Genomic DNA, 20,472 nt, shown 5'->3' on the forward strand with positions numbered 1-20,472 from the left:
AGTTAAATCGGTTTATACTTAATATAAATATGCGAAAAATATGCACCAAGTATGTAAATAAGCAAATATCCAAAACATATCAGGGAAATATTAATACTTCTTCCAGATAACGAGTTTGTAACTTGGTCGAAGTCTCTAGGACTTCAAATTTATGCATTTGCATACGTCTGACCTCTGCTCATCACTAATGTATAAGGCTCAATAGAAGAGCTTAATTTGATGCGAAACGTAATCTTATGCTAGAATTTTGAATACATGAAATATATTTAAATATATTGTATTCGACTTGCTTTATATAGTAATTATGATAATAACAAATTTTGATTAATTTAAATAAGCAAGTGGCTGTTCGTGAAATATAATGAAGAAAAACAAAAAAAAAAAAAGATTTCTAAAAAGAAGTACAAAAAAAAAAAGTTCTGACATTGTTGTACTGCATTTTCTGGATGAATGAGGACAGCTTTTGAATAAATAAATGTAACAACATTCTCATAAGCACTCTCAGGCAAACACATACGATTTTGAAAAGGTTGATGAATATAGAACAGATTTTTCTTCATCCACTTCGATAACGAGTAATATCACTGATGATGTAAAACTTGAATACGACATATTTAAAATATTGTAAATTTTCTTGAATTTTTCACAAAATTTCAACTTTTTCTTTTGAAAATTTGAGCACATTATCTCTCAAAATCATTTAGATATTACGACGAGTGATTTTTTATTTAGAAAGGCTACTTCAAAATACCCCATAGGGCATCGTGCCAGTTGGTTGTCTTTCGCCTGGTCTAATTCTATTGCCTAAATACTTACCTAATTCATATATTGTTAAATATTCAGATATATAATTATGTATTTGAAAATACAAACATTTTAACACGATATATATCCATATTGAAAACGGAGACATCTAAAAACAACACAAGAGAAAACAGAGAAAATGGGAAGGAAAAGTAGAAAAAGTTGGAGACGAGTCGAAAAAGTAAACAGAACAAGGGTAAGGTGGAGAGTGAGAGTAAAAGTAAGAATAAGAGAAATGGTTTGAAAAAAAAACTAAGAAAAAGAGGTTAACAGGAAGAGAAATGTGGAAATAAAATGAGCCGATTAAGGTAAACTAGAAAATGCCGAAAGGAGAGGAAATAAGAGAGGAAGAGGGTTATACAGAAGAGCGGCAGGTGGATGGATAGAGAAAGACTGAAAAATGTCTGTTGGGTTTGATCATATGGCTGGGAAAATTTCATGTTTGTCTAAACGTTTCACTTTTCCATATTGCAAATTCTATTTTTAAATAGCCCAAAATATTTCCTACCAAAAATAATAATAAAAATTTCAAAAAAAAAAATTTTTCTAACAAAATTAGGGAGGCTCGAAATTCATTTCAGACCTATGGTCCCATGGACAATATTACTCAGTATGACCCATAGATTCAGAAACTGGATGTGCACCTGAAGTTTTTTCCCCATACAATTTGACCCGCCCTAGTATACACATATTTATGTGTAGCACTTGCTCATTCAATATATATTAGTTGAGGGCCCAGTAATTTGAATTCGCAATGTTTGTATGTTGCTTTGTATCAACGAGCATCATTGTCAGTGTCAGCTTCACATTGACCGTGAAATTTTGCATAGACGCCGTACAGTGGGAAATTTTAAAAGCAATCTTCAGAAACTATTTCCTTGTAACTGTCGTGTGCAGAATATTCTAATACCTACATGCAGAAAACAAATTGTTAAGAATCAACCATTATTCCTGTGGAGTGTGTGTGTAAATCCGTTAAGTAATTCTTTAGTTTGTTAATAAGGCAGCGGTGGGAAAGATCCTAATTCATGGGATTCAAGGGGTTGTGTAGCGCAATATATAGCTTCTCCAACCCAATTGTCAACCTCACCTTCGAGCGGCGAATCCCGTTTCACTAACAGACGAGGCTCTGGCGACCCCAAGCTCCTCATGGAACTTGGGGGTGGGGAGGGAGGGATGGCCTGAAGGTTTAATGTGGCCATATAGATCGTTCCCGAGATGGTCGGGCCAGCACCTTAATGGTGCTGTGTTACCGGAGCGTATCGGATCTGTATCCGACAAAGGACCATCACATCGATAACACTCCCCAAAGCCTTCGGGGAGTAACTAATCGCTACAACAACAACAACAACAACATCCTAATTCATCAAAAAGACGGGAGCCTGTAGGACTTAACCTCGTTCATTTTATCCAACTGAAGTCAGATACAGCACATTCAGATCAATAGAGCGATCAAATCGAAAATTGCCAATGTTCAACAAAGACAGACAATCTATTGACTTCCCCATATGCGACAAAGGAATTTTAACCCAGCCCCCTTTGGGCAAGAAGTTCAACCAACATTTAATAGGATTGGGATACCTGGTAATATGTATGACTTCAAAATCTCAGATTTTTCATTAATCTTCCTACTTATCTAAGTGTGCTATATGTCTTCTCCTTCTTCATGAGCTACCCTCCAATCTGTATTGAACCTTGGGTCACTGCGGAAATAGAATATTGTAAGATGGTTTCACATTTCGAAAGTTTTTTATCAAATATTATATCAAGAGTGAAGTCATAATTAATAAAGAATATGATATGAAGATAATTGAAATAATGAAATGGTAAAGTAAGGCATGTACAAAAAACGTGACATTTCGGATAATTACAGCGAACTGGCAAAATTGCGCTTACACGGAAAAAGTGTTGTTGTTACTTATGCAATTTGTTAACATGTGGAAGTTTAAGTGAAGTAAGGTCACGATTTGCTGGATAACTAAAACTTGCCGTTGTGGCCAGCGCTTTATTTTACTGATGAAGTACTTCTTCCATATACCAAAATAACGGTCTCAAAATCTATAGCTTTAGCTACTTAGTTTAGAAACGTACCGATCACGACCCTGTATAAGTCCTTCGGAGGTCATAGAGAGCCGAGACCGAAATAGTTGCGCCTACTTCTGTTAAAAGCTAGACAGTTTAGCATGAAGTGTCTCGAAGATTTCTCCTCTTCATCCTCCATGCAGCTGTACCAAGAGGAGTTTCCGCGTATATTGAGACGAACTGCATGGACTGCAATTAGACAATGACCCCAATCAACACTGATAGATGACCGTTGATGAATAAAATAATTTCTGCATATTGCCCTATATGAACTTAACCTTTTGGCTTACATTGAGCTCTTGGCATAAAACCCCAACATCACACTTCCAATCCAACTTCGACCAATCCGTGAACAAGTCCACTGCCCTCTATTAATTTCCGTCCTCACTTCTCTCTCAAGGACAGCTTAAGCATGGGACAGCTGCTGGAGCACGATATTCTGTCTTATCTGGGATGAGGTCAAATTTGGTAAGAACGCTGTAGTGCACTGAGCATTGAGGAAGCCGATAACCCATGTCACGAAGCCAGATTAGCGATTGGCCCGCAGTCTCCTTGCCTGCAATATCCACTGGATGTGTGTACACTGAAAGAAAAAGACTGGTAAAATCAACCGAAATACGGGTCAATTCAACGGAAATTTCTGTAAATTTTTATCCATCGCAAAAAATTGTTGAATCAACTGCGCATAAATCGTTGATTCGTAATTGGCCGTTTTAGTAGTCAAATGAACAAAAAATGTTGTTGCGACAGCTTTGTACGAAAGTTTTTATATTGCGGCATTTGCAAGGCAGATGAGTTTTCACTGAGATCTTTTCATGGCAGAAATATACTCGGAGTGCTTGCTGAACAGCGCCGAGGCGCGACACCGCTTAGGAAAATTTTCTTCTAATTGAAAAACCTTATTTCTAAAATTTTTATGTTGCTTTGCCCGGGGTGTGAACCCGGGTCTTCGGTGTGGTAAGCGGAGCACACTAGCATCACACCACGGCGGCCGCCATGTACATAAATATATGCATAGATATAGTACACAGCATACATAAGTACAAAGTAGAGAGCGCAAAATTCTCTTTGAAATTTGCCCATGTATTGACTGTTGATCGCTGTTGAAATGACCAGTGAGATCAGTTGTGTTAACAAAAAAAATCAGTTAGATTGATTAGGAATCTGTCAATTTTACAGGATTTTGTTCACTTAAGAGTGACAATTTCTCTTCTGTTGAAATGACTAAACTAATTTGTTCGCTTGACAAAGAACTCGGTCGAATTAACCATAATTCGATCAATTTCACCGAATCTCCGTTAAAGCAAGAACATCAGAACCGATTTGTTGATTTTAATAGCACCATTTCTTTCAGTGTATGTATTTTCAGCATGACTTTCTATGGTAGGTGTTGTTTTAAGAGCGCCGCTGATACAAATCACCGCTGTACGTGGTACTAAAGCTAACATTATGGTAATATTCGCCGTATTAAGTACGTTCCACCTGACCATAACCACATTGAGTAAGATGGGTTTGACTACCATTTCATAAAGCCAGTGTTCTACCCTAAGTGAGAGTCCACAGCTCTTACCAAAAACCTGCAGCTGATGTAAAAGGCAACCTAGAACTCCCTAGCCCTGTCTTCCACATTACCTCACCAATAAAGTTTACTGTCCAGTGTTATCCCCAAATACTCAACCCTATCAGAAAATACTAACGGTATTTGCACTTTCGATGGTGTTCTAAAAACCGAAATCTTCTTTCACTACGTAAAGGGAACCAGTTCCTTGTTTCCGAAGATGGTTGCCAGCCCACATGACTCCGCACACCTAGTTAAGATAGCCCTGAAAAATATCGCGCAGGGTGTTCAAAAATTTACCTCTACTAATTCCATACCCTCGTGGGGAAATTACCACTCGGCAGCCACTTAGTTCTAGCTCTACCAGCAGCTCGTTTACTAACACACCTTAGAGTAGAGGAGATAGAAATAGAGATGCCTCTGCATACCTTGTCATGTATCTAGATCTAAATTTGAGATCATTCATGTACCAGCTTTTCTAAATGGAAGACTTATATAAATTTCTGCCACACAAGTGTATATATGTATCAAGTCCATTAAAAACTTCTTATTGTTGCTTTAATACTAGATTACAAATTGCGATATGTTTGAATTAATATATTTTTCATAAAAACATTAAATTCCTTTACGAGTACCCACGCTGACACACGATTTACAACAGTAAGGCAGAACAAATATACAATTCTTAAATTACTGCAATTACCATTTTTCCGGGCAAGATAAAAGCTAAATTAAAACAAGTAAGGAAGGCTAAGTTCGGGTGTAACCGAACATTACATACTCAGCTGAGAGCTTTGGAGACAAAATCAGGGAAAATCACCATGTTGTAAAAAGAACCTAGGGTAACCCTGGAATGTGTTTGTATGACATGTGTATCAAATGGAAGGTATTAAAGAGTATTTTAAGAGGGAGTGGGCCATAGTTCTATAGATGGACGCCATTTAGGGATATCGCCATAAAGGTGGACCAGGCCTGACTCTAGAATTTGTTTGTACGATATGGGTATCAAATGAAATGTGTTAATGATAATTTTAAAAGGGAGTGGGCCTAAGTTCTATAGGTGGACGCCTATTCGAGATATCGCCATAAAGGTGGACATGGGGTGACTCTAGAATTTATTTTGTACGATATGGATATCAAATGAAAGGTAGTAAAAGAGTATTTTAAAAGGGCGTGGGCCTTAGTTCTATATGTGGACGCCTTTTCGCCATAATGGTGGACCAGGGGTGACTCTAGAATGCGTTTGTACGATATGGGTATCAAATTAAAGCTGTTAAAGAGGGTTTTAAAAGGGAGTGGCCCTTAGTTGTATATGTGAAGGCGTTTTTGAGGTATCGACGAAAATGTGGATCAGGGTGACACAGAACCAGGCATGCTTAACCAACGAACCGATATCATTTCGTTACGATAATTAACGTTAATAAACGAAACAAAGTCATTTCGTTTCGTTTATTACCGTTAAGAACGTCAAATTAACGAACTGATTGTGTTTCGTTTTCTGCCATATCAAAACGAAATCAAATCGTTTATGTTGATTATTAATTTCAAACTATGCTGGCAAAGCTGAATGATGGCGGAGTCATTAAAGGTGAAAGCATTAGCCAAGCTGATTGCAACTTTTCTCATGAATTTTGACAGTACGAACATTTCTCATTGTATTTTTGACATTACCACCAACGAACTACACAAACAAATTACATGGAGTTTGTGTGTGTATGCCCGATCGCTGATACCACCTTACGGCTTCACCATGGCTATAGCATTGCCAGCACAGTTCAAACATAAAGTATCACGTTTTTGTTAACGTTTTTAACGTTAACGAAGGCTTTTCGTTTCGGTTAAAAACGAGATACAATTTATCTTGATAATTTCTTTATCGATAATATTTCGAAGTGTTTCAACGGAAACGGTGGAAATTTTTTGATAAACGATTAGCTTAACGTTAAGGTGCATCCCTGCACAGAACATCATCTGTCGGGTACAGCTAACTTATTTATACATGTCATACTACGAAGAGTATTCCTTCCAAGATTCCAAGGGCTTTTGATTTCGTATTGCAGAACTTTTACATTTGCTTCTACTTAATATGGTGGGTGTCACACCCATTTTACAAAGTTTTTTCTAAAGTTATATTTTGCGTCAATAAACCAATCCAATTACCATGTTGCATCTCTTTTTTCATATTTGGTACAGAGTTATGGCATTTTTTAATTTTTCGTAATTTTCGATATCGAAAAAGTGGGTGTGGTCATAGTCGGATTTCGGCCTTTTTTTATACCAACATAAAGTGAGTTCAGATAAGTACGTGAACTGAATTTAGTAAAGATATATCGATTTTTGCTCAAGTTATCGTGTTAACGGCCGAGCGGAAGGACAGACGGTCGACTGTTTATAAAAACTTGGCGTGGCTTCAACCGATTTCGCCCATTTTCACAAAAAACAGTTATCGTCATAGAATCTATGCACCTACCAAATTTCACAAGGATTGGTAAATTTTTTTCCACTTATGGCCTTAAAAGTATTCTAGACGAATTAAATGAAAAAGGGCGGAGCCACGCCCATTTTGAAATTTTCTTTTATTATTGTATTTTGTTGCACCATATCATTACTGGTGTAGAATGTTGACATAATTTACTTATATACTGTAAAGATATTAAATTTTTTGTTAAAATTTGACTTAAAAAAAATTTTTTTTTAAAGGGGGCGTGTTCGTTATTTAGCACACATATAGTAATAGGAGTAACGTGCCTGCCCAATTTCATCATGATATCTTCAACGACTGCGAAACTACAGCTTGCAAAACTTTTAAATTACCTTCTTTTAAAAGTGGACGGTGCCACTCCCATTGTCCAAAATTTTACTAGTTTTCTATTTTGCGTCATAAGGTCAACGCACCTACCAAGCTTCGTTGCTTTATCCATCTTTGGTAATGAATTATCGCGCTTATTCGGTTTTTCGAAATTTTCGATATCGAATAAGTGGGCGTGGTTGTAGTCCGATTTCATTCATTTTAAATAGCGCTCTGAGATGGGCGCCCAGGAACCTATATACCAAATTTCATCAAGATACCTCAAAATATACTCAAGTTATCGTGTTCACGGACGGACGGACGGACGGACATGGCTAAATGAATTTCTTTTTTCGCCCAGATCATTTTGATATATAGAAGTCTATATCTATCTCGATTAGTTTATGCCGTTACAGATTACCGTTATGCGAACAAAGTTAATATACTCTGTGAGCTCTGCTCAGCTGAGTATAAAAATGCACAAAGTAATCGAAGTCAGTAAATTTTTATAATTAAAATGCGAAAGCACGAGTTGAAAATAAAAATAAAATAAAAATAAAATAAAAAAATGTTAAGCACTTCCTTTATATAAATGGACAAAAATCAGCGAAGAATGTCTCTTTATATGAAGACATATTCTTGCTAAGCTTTGATTTTTAAATTTTGACATAGAAATTGCAAAAATATTTATGAGAAGTAAAAATATAAAAGTGGAGCGCGCATTACTTGAATTGGAAAGTTGGTAGGAAAGGAGGCATTATTAGTCAATCAATTGCGCTCCACCTTCATATTTTTACTTCTCATAAATATTTTTGCAATTTCTATGGCAAAATTTAAAAATCAAAGTCAGAACAATAGCACTGGTTTACAGCCAAAATGCGCCAGAGACGCCATCATGAAATTCCTATATAAAATCACCCCCTGATTCCGAAAATCAAGGTTATTTTTAATTTTATGTTAACGTTTTTGAGATATTTATTTTTCCAAAAAAACAAAATAAATTGGGTCCACTTATTCATATATATCTCAAGAACAAATTGAGCAATTCCAAAACGATTTGAAGCTTTTAAAAGGCAATAAAATTTGCTATAAACTGTGCATACTACACTTGTTGCTAGGCCCTGCAGATTCAAAGATAACGAACAATGATTACGGATTTTTTCAATTTTTTTTGTAATAATATAAAAAACTGTACTTTGCGAGGAAGGATCTCGAAAACTTTTTATTTTTTACAGATTTTTTTTCTCTCTAAGCTCTGTTTTATTACAAAAAAAAAAATAAGCTTTCACTCAACAAAATCGATGGATTAATAAAAAAGTTATAAGCATTCAAGTAAATATATCCATTTAATACTTAAGTACCCTATTGGTACATATGTGTTAGTATTCGCTAACTAACTGATATACGAATGGTACTTAAGTATTAAATGGATATATTTACTTGAATGCTTATAACTTTTGTATTAGTCCATCCATTTAGTTGAATGAAAGCTTATTTTTTTTGTAATAAAACATATCTTAGAGAGAAAAAAAAAATCTGCAAAAAATTGAAAAGTTTTCGAGATCCTTCCTCGCAGAGTACAATTTTTTTGATATTATTACAAAAAAAATTGAAAAAATCCGTAATGATTGTTCGTTATCTTTGAATCTGCAAGGTCTAGCAAAAAGTGTAGTATGCACAGTTTATAGAAAATTTGATTGCCTTTTAAAAACTTCAAACCGTTTTGGAATTGCTCAATTTGTTCTTAAGATATACATATATGAATAAGTTGACCAAAAATTTTTTTTTTTGGAAAAAACGGTTATTCGTAAATATCTTAAAAACTGTACCATAGAATTAAAAATAACCTTGATTTTCGGAATCAGAGGGTGATTTTACATAGGCATTTCACAATGGCGTCTCTGGTGTAGAAAAAAAGTTGGAATTTGTGATCCAGTGTAATTTTTTGTAATGATATTGTGTTTTATTTTTTTTTTTTTCTATAATTGAAAAATTTTATTTTGTTTGTGGAATAGTAAATAGAAAATTTTTTATACATGATAAAATATAGATGGTAAGAAGGAATAGAAGTAGCAATTTGTCAGTCAAACAAACCACCGCTGCGCCCCTAGCAAAATTTTTTGTATTTTGTCATCGGCTGTCATCGACCTCTCAATCAAGCTCTAAATTTGTAGCCTCTAGCTCATCGAGAAGTTACCTAAAACACGGCATTTTTTCTCCTTTTGTTCCTTTGTCACGGTGTATTAACCTGTGTCTGAGGTTTCATGTTTATAGCTTAATGAGAAGTTACTTTAAAACCGATCTCAAAACACCAAATTTCCAAATTCTTATCTAAATATTTCGATCCGTGCGCCACCTAATGGAATTTTTTTCTATTTCTCTTAAATTTTCTCGGCGTCTTATGCTCTCTGTGAAGTTTTACAGTTGTAGCTCTATGAGAACTTACATAAACATCAATCCCAAAATTCCCTTCGTTTCGTACGATTTTTCTAAATATCTCATCCCATGCGCACCCTAGTGAATGTTTTTGTATCGTGTCATCGGCTGTCCTCGACCTCTGAATTAAGTTTGAAATTTCAAGTCTCTAGCTCACCGAGAAGTTACTTCAAAGCTGGTTTGGAAATTTTGAAAGTCTTATCTTATTATTTCGATCCGTGCGCCATCTAACGGATTTTTTTCCTTTTGTTGCATTGTCGCGGTGTTCTAACCTACGTGTAAAGTTTCACGTTTTTAGCTCAATGAGAAGTTACTTAAAAATCGATTGCAAGATTTGTATGAAAAGCGGACAAATATTCAAACGACCTAATATAAAGGAAGTAAAATTGTATTTATTACATAAAGTGCCATTCAAACTGTTAACGATACTCACTAGGCGATCAGGGTACCCTCAGCTCTCATTTAAGAGAAACCGGCACTGTGAGACTCTCCTCTCATCTCACGTTTACGTAGTTTCACGCACATTTTATTATTTGCTTCAGTTTTAGTCGTCGTTGTGCAATTTTATCAGCTACGCGTGCCAGCTGCTTTTAATCATTTTTCTTTTGAGTCTCTTCTTGTGCTCTGTACTGCTAAAACTGCGGGTCTTACTTGTTAATACATTTTGTGTAATCCACATATGTGACGTTTGACTTATCATTTAGCTTTTGGCGCCTTTAAATGAATGCATTTTTTCTTTCGTTGCTGTTTAGAGTAATTATAGCAGCAAATTTTGTTGCATTCTCGCATGACTCGGAATTGCATGCTTATTATTTATGTTTGTATATTTATAGGTATTTAATGCCAGTCCAGTTTATATACATACATAGATAGATGCATAGTATATGCCTTTATTGATTTATTTTCATTTAAAACTTTTCATGCTTTTAAAACTTTTAGACTTTTATTGCAAAACACAGAACAATTATTACATTTACATTTCGTAATCGTATTACGTAAAAGAAGCGTCACTTCATGTGCCAACCGTAGCTTCATTCAGATACCCGCTATGGAGGCAGTCTACCTCTTCATATAATCTAAGGGAAACGTTATGGTTATAGTGGCTGCCCCTCAGTTAAGCAGTAGAGCCCGCTAAGGCCAGCTGGCCCATTGCGAATCTTACTAAATGAGCTATTGCCCTTCTGCCTACAACTCCGTGAGAAGTTATTCGTAGGGATTCCAATGCCTTTGCCATGTACTCCCATCAGACATTGTCCTTTTAATATTCCGACCAGTGGACCTGAGAAGATACGATTAAGATTGATAAGAATCTTGTTCGGTTCTCATTTATACGAGTCCAAGTTTGTCGAAACATCTCACGAATGAGTTCTAGAGCCCATTTGACATTGGACTCCTCGGTAAATTCGCACAACAGGAAGTGGTTGTACGTGGGAAGAGGGGAGCGCTGTGCTCTATTTCCTCGGTCTGTTTAGTTACCTTCCTCGCAAGGGCATCAGCAACACAGTTCCCAGGTACATCACTGTAACTCTAGGACCCACATTATTATTGTGGTCGCTAGCACGTTTAGCTACTATCGGCTACCGTTGAGGAAGAGCTCATGCCTTGGAGAGCTTAGATCGGTGCTTAACTGTCGCAGTAAATTCCAACGGATGTGGGATTCTTGTATAGTAGCCACCAAACAGCCTCCTTCATGGCTGTTTGTACTACCTGAAAGATGCTGCAATGGCTTGGTAAGGAGAGCGCAAGATCTTTTGACACCACAGGGCCATTAAGTTTGGGGCCATCCGTAAATCCTGTTGTATATGCTGGGTATAGAGTGGATACATCATCCCCTTTGTACCGATGTGGGCATCATATAGAGAATTTTTTGTCTAGAAGAAGGCACATACATTGGGAGAAGGTAGAGCATATGTAGGTGTCGAGGGACGTGTTCCTGATACCCTTCTACTCTAGTCATCTTGTTGACTGAGCTGTTTCTTTCCAGTGCCGGTCACCAAATATCATAGAGGTGTTGAGGGCACTAATGGTTTGTTCTTATTAAATTAACTGTCTGAGAGAACGCCGTGATTTTCATTCTCAGGGGGTAGGTAAGCGGGCAGAACTCCTTCTCTGGACATGTACCATATTATGGAAGAGTCTCCCAAATATGATAGGAAGGTTCTTCCGGTTAGAAGTTCCTCCTTGAATTTTACAATTAGCGATCCATCCCTACCTGCAATAAAGAATAACAACAAAGTTGATAATATATTCTTGAGCACGGGTTAAAAAAAAATTAATAAAAGTGACACTAATAACGTTCTCTTTTCTGGCAAAAGTGTTACGCTTTTTGTACGCTGCGCAAGGGTTGTAAATATATTTTGTTCTATTCTAAAACGCAGGTAACGCCTTTACGGGGTATTTCGTTCTTTTGTGAAAATAGTTACCTGCTCGCAACGCAAAAGCGTTACACTTTTACCCTGCATAAAATGGCGGTGTGGCGTGCAACTCTGTTAAACCAGCTGATCGTGACAATTTATTTTCGTAACATCACAAATTTTTAGCGAAGAAAATTGAAATGAAGGAAATAATTGCCAATGAATTAACGTCCGATCAAACAATAAAACATTGGATTAAAAATTTATTAAAGTGAAATATTTTGTAGAATTTCTTGAACTCAAGACCAGTTTATAATACTTTGTAAGAAGCACCGCCAGAGGATAGAATTAGAACTACATAGTATGGCGCGATTCGCTTCAGGGATGCCATATGAGAGCCGGTTGCGAAAACGTTTGTAAGCGCCCATAATGCTATAATAAAGGTGATGTTAACAACAGAACCTCACTTTTTCGGCAGCTCTATTTACCAGTATTTACTTGTACTACAAAAGAAATAAAGTTTGATTGCTTCATTTTTTGTACAAGTTTCCTCAAAAAAATAAGTTTTCTGATAAATTTCACCTAAAATGTTTTAGGGAATACAAAGGTGAGTTGCCAGATGCGAGGCAGATGAGTTTTCACTGAGAGCTTTTCATGGCAGAAATACACTCGGAGCGCTTGCCAAACACTGCCGAGGGGCGACCCGCTTAGAAAACTTTTCTTCTAATTGAAAAACCTTATTTCTGAAATTTTGATGTTGCTTTGCCTGGGGTGCGACCCAGGGCATACGATGTGGCAGGCGGAGCACGCTACCATCACACCACGGTGGAACTTACTAACCAAACGTCAATTGGGGTTACATCAAATATGCTGGCACACATTAAACATTATACACTTTATTATTTTGTTTTATTAAACGTACTTTCACCAAATTTTATATTTTATAATTTGTTTGTTTTATAGTTTTGAACTTCGCTTTGCAAATAGAAATGAAAATAGTATTCACAAAACTTATTCTCAATTATTTCGGTTGCAGCCAGTGTTGCCAGGTTAGCCTTTTCGAGGCTAGATTTAGCCTTTTTTTTGCCTTTAGCCTCGAAATTTTGGGTTTAGCTTCGTGACTTTTTTCTAGCCTTTTTTAATCCGAATGTATTTTTAATAATTTCTAAAATAAAATAATTTCAATAGTTCCTGTTAGTTCGAGAACATAAAAATGCATTAAAGGAACCACCTTTTTTAGAACTTGTCGAATTCATATTTAGTTTTTAGTATTACCACTTAGTAACGCGGAGGTTGAAAGAATTTTTAGTGGCATGAAAATTCTGAAAACTAAATTAAGGAACAAACTAAAAATTAAAATGCTTAATGCGCTGCTTAATATTAGATGCTCGTTAAAACGCTTATGTAAATGTTGTAATGCTTTTGAAATTACCGATGCTCTCATATCTGTGGTAAATAGCCAAACTTTATACGCAGACCTGAGCTCTTCTGATTCTTCAGACGGGGAATATTTTATATAAATAATTAGTTTGTAATATTTTTTTTTGTATATACACATATGCAATCATTTAAAGTAATTCCATGTGCTAGTCAAGGAAAATGTACCTGATATGTTTTGAAACAAGAAGTTGTGTTTATAAGTTTTTATTTTCAAATGTTTAAACTAAAATATAAAAAAAAAATTTAATGAATTAACCAAAAAAATTTCTGGCCTTTTTTAGCTGCTTTTTTTTCTAAATTTAGTTTTTTCTAACCTTTTTTTTTGCCAATCTAGCTTCTTTTTTTTTCATCACCTGGCAACACTGGTTGCAGCTCAGCTCATTCTCAATTTCTTCTCTCTCATGTAGTTGCCACACTTGATTGTTTCGAACAAAACTTGTATAAATGTTTGATATAACATTTTAAATAGAGAACTTGTAAGTTATAGAAAAGTAAAGAATCAAATCGCTAGCAGGTAATTTACCACTGGAGTAATTGTACATGTAATTCGGCACGTTTAATTTTCGTAACACTTTTTTAAGTTGAAACGATTCCAAAACAACTCAAAATTTTATGTTGTCGGAAACATCAACATTAAAAAATTACGTTTTTTATTATCTTATTAAATTCGTTCCCGTGAGTGAAAATCGTAAAAACGTGAACAAAATGTAACTACCTTTGGAAAAATCCTGTTCGCTCGAACAAAACTTTTACAACAAGAGGGCGCAATTTTGCATTTCGCTTGGAGGAAAAGTTGCAAAATTGTACCCGATAAATAGGTATCTCGGTATCTCATAATTTTTTGCACAGTAAATTCAAAAATGGCTTTTTCGTTTTGTATTGATAACTGAAAAACTAGTTTTTTGTTGTTCTCCGATTTTGTGCGTTTTTCCGATTTGGTGGTTTTCTTATTTTGGTGATTTTTTTTAACAAGTGGCACCATCGTCATAAGTACAAAGTAGAGAGCGCAGTGAGCGTAAAATTCTCTTTGAAATTTGCTCATGTGAGATCAGTTGTGTGAAAAATCAGTTAGATTGATTAGGAATCTGTCAATTTTACAGAATTTTGTTAACTTAAGAGCGACAATTTCTCTTCTGTTGAAGAGACTAAACTAATTTGTTCGTTTGACAAAGAACTCGGTCGAATTAACCGTAATTCGATCAATTTCACTGAATCTCCGTTAAGTCAAGAACAACAGAACCAATTTGTTGATTTTTCTAGCACCATTTCTTTCAGTGTATTATATTTCTAGTAAAATCTACTCTGATCGTAGTAGATTTTCAAAGGCAGTTATGTATGCTAGACAAACCTTTAAATTATGCATGCCGAATTTGTCAGAATAAGGGAAAACGTTAACGGGATGAGAACACCTGAATATTCATTTCATCATGGTAAGCGCATATAATAATTTTGCAGGAAAGCAAAATAGAAATGTTTGTTTATATCAAACAAATTTTTTTTCCAGCTTATCTTTTTTATAATTTACTTTGGAAATTTAGCATTTGTTCCCCATAATAATATTACTTTATGCCCACTCTTTAGCTTATCTGATTGCTTTCTTAATTAACAACTTTACACATTCTATTGTTTATTGTAAATAATGCAAATCGGCAATTTTATTAATTCTGTGAAATAAGACCAAATAGCGTATTGTTAAAATATTATGAAATTATCGCATAAAAGGTTTAGTTTTGTGAGACTCTGAGTGCTGGACATTTTAACAATAATTCGAACGGAGATAGGTTTTTATAAGAACAATAGCTAAACTTAGCAGCAATGCTCTACAGAGACAGTATAAATATAATTTTTAAATAAATTAAATAAAAATGAGATAGTTTTTTGTTATTGTATGAAATTTCTGGAAAGTATATTTAGTTTCAGTGAAGTCAGCGTTTGAGTCAAATATACAGGAGGGGTTTATAATATTTGACTCAACCGCTTACTTCACTGAAACCACACGTTTAACTAATAGCAAGTCACAAAGGGGGAAAAGTTCACTGATCTTGTAAAGAAATCTTAACATTAAACTTCGACAGATTGAAAGCAAATATTGGTTATTTAAGGATTGATCAAACACACTCGAAATAATCTACGCTCATTAGATAATCCTTCTGCTGATTTAATCTATAAAATGTGAGTATTGTAAATACGATTTTGCTATGAAATATATATGAAGAAGAAGCGCATATCAATCATTTTTGCAATTGCTTCAACGCCAACAGCTTTCGAAGTTATAATGACAATTTTGCTACCATATAAGACGGAGTTGTTTAAGGCCAAGCTTCTAGTCCGGCAAATTCGTATGATTAAAATTTTTTAGGCCGCTAAGCCAGTTGTATTTTTTAAGACAAATAATGATGATTAACAAATTTCATGGAAGGTTAGGATGAGATGGTCGGTCAATAAGACCACACATAAATTGAAAGTATACATAGTGTTACCAGAATTTGTTTGAACCCCAATCAGATGCCAAGGCTTATGTTATAGAATAACTCCGTCCTCTTGGAAAATACTAGAATTTTCTAGAACCAGCTTAATTGCTGCTTCGAGATCTGGCAACTCTACCGCCCTCAATATATGGAGCCTTGATTTCCTACATCTGCTGTTACTGACGAGGCCTAACTTATAATCATATGACGTCAGAAGGTAGCGTCCAGTTAGTATGCCCATTGTGAATCTTAAGTCTTCGCTCTTTAGAGATATAAGCCACTCTATGTATTGTAGGATTTACACATGATATTAGAAATTTTGCAGCCCCACGCTTCTACTCACGCACTTCTTGCTTGATGGATCATATGCAACTTCTGTCTCCTTTTGAATTCTTCATCATGGAGTGGGATGTTTACCGTTGATTGTTGCGAGTGCTACACCCTACTTCACCAACTCATCGGCTTTTTCGTCACCTTCTATCCCTTTATGACCGAGAACGCATTAGAGATGTATGGTGCGGCCTGAACGAAGTTTTTCCAATGCTTCTTTGTATTATGGAAGGCCAACTCTCGACATATATTTTTTATATAATATAAAACGAAAACCGAACGTGGGAATTACAGCATGTAATGCAAGCACACTGTCTATTACGCCACGGCGATAGTTGTATCTCAAAAAATAATGATTGAGAATCGTGAATTGTTTACTAATTTATTGCTTATCAAATTCGCAGGTAACAAAATTCGCTACTAATGATAATTATAGACATGATTTGTCACCTATTTTGTTACTCTGTTTTGTAATTTGCTTCTGAGAGGGGAGGTCCGATGCCTGTTTATGGATTCACCAGGGACTTGTTTATGTTTTTAGGCTTCATACGGCTGTGTTCTTAGGTGCCGTATTTCCTCATAGTGCTTACGGATGTGACTCCTTAAGCCCCTGGGCGGTGATGGCTGATCAATCAGATGTCTGTTGGGATGCCCAGGTTTCTGGGTATTCAACAGAAACTGTTTGGTTAGCATTTCATTTCTTTCCCTTATTGGGAGTATTCTCGCCTCATTATGTAGATGGTGTTCAGGGGACATAAGGAGACAACCCGTGGCGGTTCTGAGGGCAGTATTTTGGCAGGCCTGCAGCTTCTTCCAGTGACCCCATTTAATTCGTTTTATTCGGTATAAATTTGTGTTGTCGTATTAGTGAGATAAAAAAAATTTAATAGGAAGTAGTTTTAAAATAACGTACCATTATAATTAAATGATCCTACGTGCTAGCCAGTGAAAATTCGAAGCTAGTTTTTCTGGAATAAGCCACAGAAAACTTCGCGCCTAGCTACCTTTGCAAGAGTGAATCAATTTCTTCACCAACATTTGTAGGAAATTGTACGTGCTACAAAAAAGGTCTTAACATTTAGTTCATTAATTGTTTCATTACACAGATATTGAAGGGCAAGTTTAGAAAAATTTTAGAAGCATAATCATCAAAGTTATGTGCTATATGCCTAGATGAGTTTGGGTATCGCCTTAGCTGTTCCTGTTTCGCAAGAACTGACATCAATTGGAAGAAATAAGGGAGTTTAAGTCTTAAGTAACTTCTTCACCCAACTCAGTGGAGGTCTCGCCCTTCCTAGGTTTCCAAATACGGACACCGACAAAAATACTTTTGAGTCGCAGCAACTAATGCCATTCGTATATCATGGTTTAGGCTTTTGATATCTTCACATCAGCGTTACGCTCAAATAACTCATCGTTAAAACCTCCTTTGATACATCATGAACGGGACTATATATCAGGTGTATGCATATGAAACCGGTATTTTTTATTAAAAAAAAAACACATTTATTTCAAGAGAATGGTAACGAATATTTTATTCAAAGTAAGCGCCCTCGCTAGCTACACATTTGGCCACCTCTCAGCCAAAAAAGTCTTCGTTTTTTGAAGCAAACTAGTCATCGAGCCATTTTCCAAAATTTTCGTAAGAAGTGAAGCGCTGTTCGCTAAGTGCGTGCCCCTTCGATGCAAATAAGTGCAAGTCGGATGGAGCCAAGTCTGGTGAGTAAGCGGGGTGGGGTAGCGATTGCCAGCTATACGACTCAACCAATTCCCCAGTCTGTTTTTTTCGGTGTGATGGTGCATTATCATCGAGAAAAATCACTTTGTCATGCCTAATTTCATATTCTGGGCGTTTTTGGCGCAGAGCATGGTTCAAATTGGCCAATTGTTGTTGGTAGCGTTGTCCATTAACAGTTTCGTCAGGTTTTAGAAGCTCATACCAGATTACACCACGCTGATGCCAGAAAACATAGAGCATTGTCTTTTTTCCGAAGCGATTTAGTCTTTGGGACGATTGTGCTGGTTGGCCAGGGTCCATATACGATCTCTTGCTTTTGGGAATCTCGAAATAAATCCACTTTTCATCGCCAGTAATGATCCGATGCAAAAACGACTTTCTTTTTTGTTTTGCGAGCAGCATTTCAAATGTTGTTTTCCGATTTTCCTGCTGTCTGTCGTTCAGCTCATGTGGCCCCATCTTCGGCTTTCATTATCTTTCCCATGGATTTCAAACGTGTGAAATGGTTGTCTAGGATACTTTTAGTTGTTCTGCGAGCTGTCTTTGCGTAAGACTATCGTCTTCATTCAGCAAAGCCTGCAATTCGGCGTCCTCGAACTCGGTGGTTTGCCGCGGTCAGCGTGTCTCACATCAAAATTACCACTTTTAAACTTGTTGAACCATTCATTATACTTCGACAAGCATTCGATGAGATTCTATCGCCGATTTACTCAAATGGAAGCAGAAAATTAAAGCTCCCCGCAAGTCGCTGTTTGAAGCACGTATTTCAACATTTTCAAGAGCGAAAAACACGATGTTGTATGAAACTTGAAATGTTTGGTATTGGATATTGTTGACAGATCATAAGACGCCAACTAACGCCAATGGTAAGTTTTGACTGTTCCTACAATTATTCCTACTGATCGCTAGATGCCAATACCGGTTTCATATGCATACACCTGATATATTGCTGTCAACTTTTATCTTGAACACCCCAAGACTCACGCCATTCTCTTTCTCGAGCCCGTTCACAATTCCAGAACAGGTATGATGGGAAAGGGATACGCATATTTTAAACTTTATTAAAAAAGTGGGCACGGTCGTCAGCAAGATTTACTTAGATCTGGATACAATAACAAGAACCATACTTATGCCAAGTTGCAAATTGATATCAACGGATTTTAATTTACGGCTTTCAAAGCTTTTAATAATTCTTCTAAATGTGCACCTTTTTAATAATGTTACTAATTTTTGCATCATACAATGAATCCAATCGCCAAGTTGCGCCACTTTACCACTATGTTTTACAGCATTATGTGAGTCTTACCATTTGTCGAAATTTTCGATATAGGAAAAGTGGGCGTGCTTAAGGATTGATTTCGCCTCTTTACAATACAAACGTATTTTGAGTTCAGATATAACGATTAGTGACGGGCGGAAGGCTGGGTATAAAAAAGGCGTGGTCTCTAACTGGTTGCGCCCATTTTTACAAGAAATACCTGCTTTCATTTAAACAAAGCGTTAAAATTGGTTTTAGGGTTGCTCAATTTATGGCATTAAGGCCGGGTTTTTCAGTGCGAGTTTAAACTCCGGCCAAGGTTAACTAGAATTTAACCCTGCCACTTCGGCCGCTTAAGCTGAGATGAGCAGCGAAATTTTATGTTATCGAACAAAGTGGCAAGGTTGAACTCTATTCAATTTTAACTAGAGTTCGCACTGAAAAACCAAGCATAATAGTATTATAGATCGATTAACTAAAAAAGAGATGGTGCCATGCCCATTTTCAAAATTTTTGTAATACTCGTACTTTGCTCCACCTTAACACTTCCGAGTTCAAATTTCAATATTATATGGTTATACCGCTAAAGATAATGTATTTGTTGGCTAACATTAGACATAAAAAAAATTGATTGTGGCCGTTTATTAATTTTGCTATTTTTTTAGTTTATATTTAGTAGCAACATTATATCTTTAATCTTTTAAATGTGGTGTCACCCCGACTTTCCAAAATTATTGCCAAAATTTTATTGTCCGTCATGGAAAAGTCTTTTTCGGTAACTTAACGGAAAGTTAGCTAGACACTTGATACTTAGAACATAGTTGAGATCTGAGAGACATTACATTGTAAGTGAAAAAAAAAATCCGCTGGGTGGTGCACGGATCGCGATATACAGAAAATTAATTTTAAAATGGAAATTTTGCGATCGACTTTTAACTAACTTCTCGGTGATCCAGAGACTTGAAACTTAGCGCATAGTTTGCGAGTCGCTGGCACTACAATTCATGGAAAACAAAATCCCGCCGGGTGGCAGATGAATCGAGATAAACGAAAATCCCTGAAAAAAACGCAGGAAATCTTGCAATCGACTTTTGAGTAACTTCCCGGTGAGCTGGAGATATGAAACTTGAGCCGTAAGTCAGAACCCGGCGACAATGCAATATTTTATCAAAAAAAAATCCGCTATGTGGCGCATGAATAGATATATTAGGAAAAT

The 20,472-nt window shown here is 36.1% G+C and overlaps 2 protein-coding genes across 9 annotated transcripts in view; one reads left to right on the forward strand and one right to left on the reverse strand.

Annotated features, from left to right (window-relative positions):
• The window catches only part of LOC137253893 (organic solute transporter alpha-like protein), a 62,693-nt gene that overhangs the window by 38,879 nt on the left and 3,342 nt on the right, over window positions 1-20,472 (reverse strand). The window contains exon 1 of one of the 7 annotated variants that reach the window (XM_067791493.1): window positions 12,863-12,992. The exons of 5 other annotated variants lie outside the window; for them this stretch is intronic. The gene's annotated coding sequence lies outside the window, so the exon portion shown is untranslated. Of the gene's footprint in view, window positions 1-10,101; window positions 10,121-12,862; window positions 12,993-20,472 lie in introns of those variants that run through there. One more of the 7 variants, XM_067791494.1, reaches the window with a different exon arrangement.
• LOC137253891 (uncharacterized) overlaps window positions 15,497-20,472 on the forward strand; it is a 239,083-nt gene continuing 234,107 nt past the window's right edge. For both annotated transcript variants that reach the window (XM_067791485.1, XM_067791486.1), the window contains exon 1: window positions 15,497-15,634. The gene's annotated coding sequence lies outside the window, so the exon portion shown is untranslated. The remainder of the gene's footprint in view (window positions 15,635-20,472) is intronic.

This window comes from Eurosta solidaginis, chromosome 5 (genome assembly GCF_040869045.1).
Source record: "Eurosta solidaginis isolate ZX-2024a chromosome 5, ASM4086904v1, whole genome shotgun sequence".
Classification (NCBI taxonomy): Eukaryota; Metazoa; Arthropoda; class Insecta; order Diptera; family Tephritidae; genus Eurosta; species Eurosta solidaginis.